Below are 6,000 nucleotides of genomic sequence, written 5' to 3'. Positions count from 1 at the left end.
CCATGGGTGTCTGATTTTTAGATATCCCAGATTCCACCTGGAATCATTTACCTTCTGAGCTCCCCGCACACTTTCCTTTAATAACCCACTGTTCATGCCAGTTTTATCCCTGTGGAAGCGTCTCCTTCCTGTCCAGTCCTGCAGGGTGTTTTCCCTGGGCGCATTGCTCCCGCCCGGCCAGTGCATTCTTGCACTGTGGCTTAGAGTCCATTCTCACTGGATCTGCTTCCCCTTGCTCTGTTGAGGTCAGCTATCCAAGCAATGGGCGTGTGTGGGGAGGTGATGACCTCTCCTCCCTCTGCTCTCAATAGTCTCTTTGTAGTTGCCTGTTGCAGTTTCATTTGGTTGTTGTTGACTTCAAAATGTAACCTTTTGGGTTCTGTAGGACTTGTTGGATCTGTACCTGGCTGGATGTCTATCTTAGTTTTAGAAATGCCTCAACCATTAGCTCTTCAAATACTGTTTTTGTCTATTTCTTCTTTTTCAAGGACCCTGATTTCCCACAGTTGGAAATGTCTTGGGCTGTATTTTCTGTTTCTCCTGCTGCAGTGGTCTGGACTGAGTGCCCTGAAAGCAGAGCCCAAGATAAAGGCCTGGATGCAAGCAGTTCCCTTTGGATTCTAGGAACACACAAGAGGAATGCAGGGTAGAGAACAGGAGGGAGAACCAGTGAGCGCATTACTGAGCCGGCCGGTGCTGCAGGCTGCTGTGGCTCAACTGTGCAGAACACACGAGGACGCTTATCCGCCGAGTCCCTGCACTCACTCACTCAGAACCCGCTGTCAGAAGTGTGGGCTGGCCACCTCTGCTTTCTCCTCCAGGATCTGCAAATGCTCCCAGGGAAAAAGCAGCTCCAAACCCCAAGCTCTTCCTCCAGAGCCTCTCGGTCCTCCCTGGATTTGAGTCCAGAAATGCTGCTGGACCATTTTCAGGCTCACCCTCTTCACCAATGTTCCCTGGGGGTGGGAGTCTGAATGACTGCGTAACGTTCCTAAGATGCAAAAGGTTCTGAGTTCCAGTATTTGTTTTTGTTCCCCAGCCCTCACTCCATGACTGTCTCCCCATCGGTACACTCAGCTCCATCTTGTTCTTTTGAACATATGACATTATTACGTTATTAGTGCCATTTAAAGTGGCACTAATAACGTAATAAAAGCCAGGTGCTTTTAACATCAAAAAGGACTGAAAAGAAACATCTGCATACATCTTTGCATGTGGCATGAAAATGTATGCATAATTGTGAATCTGCAAATGTGGTTGTTTTGAGTTGCTGTATTACAAGTGTATACAGCCTATACCTAGAATTTTAGGTATGACAGGCGAGAAGTGTAGCACAAACAGGAAGACCATTATAATATAAATAAAGCCTGCAGGCTCAAGATTCTCTTGGTCCTGTAGCTTAGGCTGGGATCACTAATGAGTGTGCTGTCAGTCAGTTACCAGCTGTGAGACAGATAGTAGCCCGCGCTAAAATTGAATAGAATCATTCCTAAATCATGGCTTCTGCAGTCATCTCTTTTTTTCCAGAATGTTTTGCAAACTGTTGGATGGAGAATCTATTTTCTTGAGTTCAAGGGCTTAAGACACTGATAAAAATGTGCTCTGTTTTCTCTCAAAATTGGCTCTAAATCTGCTGTGTCCTGACTGCTGTTCAGAGCTGTGGACTCTTTGGGTTCAAAGCCAGAGTGCCTCCAGGTGCCTGGTGTCCATGAAGTGCTGCTATGGAACACCCAGTAGTTACCAGGCAAGGTTGCTTTTTTTTTTTTTTTTTTTTTTTTTTTTTTTTTTTTTTTGACAGGCAGAGTTAGACAGTGAGAGAGAGAGAGAGAGAGAGAGAGAGAGAAAGGTCTTCTTCCGTTGGTTCATCCCCAAATGGTTGCTATGGCCAGCATGCTGCACCGATCTGAAGCCAGGAGCCAGGTGCTTCCTCCTGGTCTCCCATGCGGGTACAAGGCCCAAGGACTTGGGCCATCCTCCACTGCACTCCTGGGCCACAGCAGAGAGCTGGACTGGAAGAGGAGCAACTGGGACAGAACCGGCGCCCTGGCCGGCACTAGAACCCGGGGTGCCAGCGCCTCAGGTGGAGGATTAGCCTAGTGAGCCACGGCGCCAGCCCAAGCAAGGTTTTTAAGGACCAACACCAGACTACTGTGGCTGCTCTGGAAACACTGGTTCCTGGCCTGCACTGGAATGACTGGGGCTGAACCTCAGGATGGTGAGGCCTGAATCTGTAATTTTAGTAGCTCCTGGGCCATTTCACATAGTTGGCTAGGCCCTGGGACCAGCTCTTAGGGATCACTGATCAAGTACAAGTGTACTTCCTTCTATTTTAGTTTAAAATAGTGACCTGGATAAAGAGAACTTTGAAACTAGGCAATAGTTTTATAAGACATTCTTTGAGCACGAAATATAGCAAACTTACACAGAAATGTATATAAGACATAAATATACAGCTTAACACACAGATGGAAAACAAAACTCGGGTCGTGATCGGAAGCACTGCCCATGTGTTGGTGCCAACCCCTGCCCGTTCCTGATCATGACCGGTGTCCCACTGCCAACTCTGAGCTCTTCAGGGTCCCAGCCCAGAGGAGGAGTGCTCCCCTGGAGTCTCGTGCAAGTTCCCACAGCCTCCCCCAGCCCAGAGCTGCCTCTCAGGTGTTTCCTGCAGTCAGGCAGCACTCAGATCCCCAATGTAATACGGTGGTGGTGGTGACTCTCTAGGGGCTGCAATGTTAGGGACACTGGTCTCAGGTCCCCATAATGGAATGCTGTATGAATTTCCCTATTTCCCAATTCCTTCTTCTTCTTCTTCTTTTTTTTTTTTTTTTTTTGACAGGCAGAGTTAGACAGTGAGAGAGAGACAGAGAGAAAGGTCTTCCTTCCATTGGTTCACCCCCCAAATGGCTGCTACGGCCGGTGCGCTGCGCTGATCCGAAGCCAGAAGCCAGTTGCTTCCTCCTGGTCTTCCATGCAGGTGCAGGGGCCGAAGCACTTGGGCCATCCACCACTTCCTCCCTGGCCACAGCAGAGAGCTGGACTGGAAGAGGAGCAACCGGGACAGAACTAGCGCCCCAACCGGGACTAGAACCTGGAGTACTGGCACCGCAGGCAGAGGATTAGCTGTGGCACCAGCCCCAATTCCTTCTTAAGCAGTGACCCTGAACTTTGACTTTTAAAATATCCGGGGAACTTTCAGCACTCTCAGTATCCAAGCCAAGCTCCCAGACCAATGATAGCAGAATTTCTGGGGTGGGCCTTGAGTATTGGCACACTTTTTTTAAGCTTTCCAGATGATTTGCATGTGTGGCCAGTGTTGAGAACCATCATCTCCAAGTTCAATGCTCTGTGGTGACACAGTCTGTCATAACCACGATTCATGGTTAGTTTTGGTGGCATTTGTCACTGCTGCTGGCATACTCATTGTTTGTCCTATTCGATGCCTTTGAGTCCAGCCTTGGTCACTGTGAAGGCTCCGACACTTCTGCTGGGGAACCCAAGCCACTGATGGCCCTCCCACCACAGTAGACTCCAAAGGAAGCAAACGGGAAAAGCAGAACTGCGAAAGAAAGGAGACTCAGCCCCTGACCTGGTGCTGAGTCATTGGTGTGTGAATGTCAAACACTGCAGAGCAGAAACCCCGCCCTTGAGAAAACGAAAACATTTAAAATCAGCTAATGAGTTCAGAAGACCTTCCTTCCTTTAGTTCATGAACACCTGGACTTCTACAAGTCTTCCCCGTAAGGACTTAGGAGCTCAGGGCACCTACTGAGATGATGGTGATGGCAGAGGTTGGGTGTGCAGTCTCCCAGTGATGCACAGTGCAGATAACATCACAAAAAGACCCCTGCTGGATAATATGCTCCCATCCACATGCAACCAAGAGCCAAGTCCTTCCTAGGGCCTCCTGTGGCTTAATAGTTTGTGGCAGTAAACCTGTTAGCAAGTTAGTCAGTTGCTTCCATCTTTACCATCTGTCTCTGTTCCATTTTCTGCTGCTGTAACAGAGAACTTAGGATTGGGTAATTTATGATGAACAGAAATGTACTTGGCTAACAGTTCTGGAGGGCTGGGGAGCCTAAGTGAATAATGCTGGCATCTTGTGTTGCGTTATCCCATGGCAGAAGCCAGGAGGGCAAGAGAGGGTTGAAGTCACTTTCATAGTAACTCCTGTGATAATGACATTAACTCAATCATGAGGGCTGAGAACCTTTTCTACTAAATCTGGATTGACCTTAAGAATCCTCTCTCATGGGGCACTGAAGGAATTTTCACGGTCAGCTTATTTTTGATCCCTGCTTACTTCCCACTAGGGCACTCATGCATTCAACCTGCCAGTCCCACCCGGTCCATGTCCACAACACCCAGTCTGTTCTGTTGGTTCCTGCCCAACAGTCCACGGGCCAGGGGATCATCAGTCCAGGACTCTGCACCTCACTGCTGCTGGAAACCTGAGAGACTACAGTCAGTTGATGTGGGATAAGGGGAACGCGGTGTTGTGGAGAGCTGTCTTATTTTTTCAATTTTTAAAAGGTAATTTTATTTGAGAGGCAGACCCACAGAAAAGGGAAGGGGGGAAGGAGAAAGTGCTCCCCCTGCTGGTTCACTGTCCAAAAGCCTGCAATGGCTAGGGCTGGGCAAGGCTGAATGGGGCTGGCCAGGCTGAAGTTGAGAGCTGGAAATTGGCACCTGCTATGTGGATGGCAGAGATCTGATTACTTAAGTCATCATCTCTGCCCCTCAGAGTCTACATTAGCAGGAAGCTGGAATCAGGAGCTGGAGCCGAATCTCAAACCCAGGCATTCTGATACGTGAAGTGTGCCCCAACTGATGTCTTAACTACTGTGCCAAACGCCCACCCCGAGAGCTGGCTTGGAGTCCATGCATTTTCGTCGAGGACAGGTCTAAGCAGGAGGCACTAGGTGCAGAACAAACTATTCCCTGGACATTACCTTAGATGCATCAGGCCCTGTCTACTGTGTACGTGGCAAGTAGCCTGCAGGTCAGTGGCTCAGTGGCACTGTCGCTCCCCCTCTTCGTGGAGGAACGACACAGAACCCTGCGCTGTTCTTCTGTCTGCTCGGCCCTCCCCGGGTTTGCTGCTGGTTCTTCCCGGGTTGGCTACTGTCCCTTCCACCTCCGTGGAAGGGTAGTTCCCCCTGGCCACATTCCCCACTTCCGCAGGGGAGCGGCACACTGCTGGCCGGCTCTCTCGGGGGCTGCACAGGTGTTCCCCTTAGATGTTCCTGGTGCATGCCGTCTCTCTCCTCCTTTATAGTCCTCCTCCGCCAATCCCAACTCGGCTGCCCACACGCCGAGTACGCTGCTCTCCTCCAATCAGGAGCGAGTCCTACAGTTTATTGGCTGAACTGGAGGCACCTGTGTAGAAGCTGTTTTCTTCTCCCAGCGCCATATTGTGGGAGAGCAGATGCATAGAATAAGTCTTAATTCCAGTAACTCAGTCTAGTCCGGATTGTTCCCCACATGGCACCTCCAAGGACCTGGGCATTTCCATTCTGTTGTTTAGATCTCAAGGTGCTGTCCCATGGTCATAGATGCTGCTGCTGCTCCAAGCATAACTCAGGGGAAGAGCAGGGCAGGTTCCATCAATCCCTTTCATTGGAAAAACAAAAACTTTCCTAGATGTCAAGAGAATTCCTAGGTTTCTGTTTTTATCTCATGGCTAGAACCCTGCCTGTGACCATCTTGGCTTCATGAGATGGGAAGGTGACAATGTATCTTTTCCAGGGCCACAGCAAAAGCAGCCTAGGTGGGGGGGTTGGTGTGGGAGCATTAGAGCAAAGATAGGGTGGGGAAAATGACTGCCCCCATGGACTTATGGCCTTTCCAGGTCCTTACTACAGTCCCTGGGAGGCCTGGCTGTGCTTGGTATCCAGAAATCCTGCCTATAAACCCCTCCTCATTCTAAGCTGACCACTGTGATGTCTCTGGCAACTGCCTGATCTCTAACACTCTTTTTTTCTACCATGAACAAGGTAG

The sequence above is a fragment of the Oryctolagus cuniculus genome, chromosome 11 (assembly GCF_964237555.1).
Source record: "Oryctolagus cuniculus chromosome 11, mOryCun1.1, whole genome shotgun sequence".
Lineage (NCBI taxonomy): Eukaryota > Metazoa > Chordata > Mammalia > Lagomorpha > Leporidae > Oryctolagus > Oryctolagus cuniculus.
The sequence above is the reverse complement of the archived record's forward strand: the minus strand, read 5'-3'. Positions refer to the sequence as shown.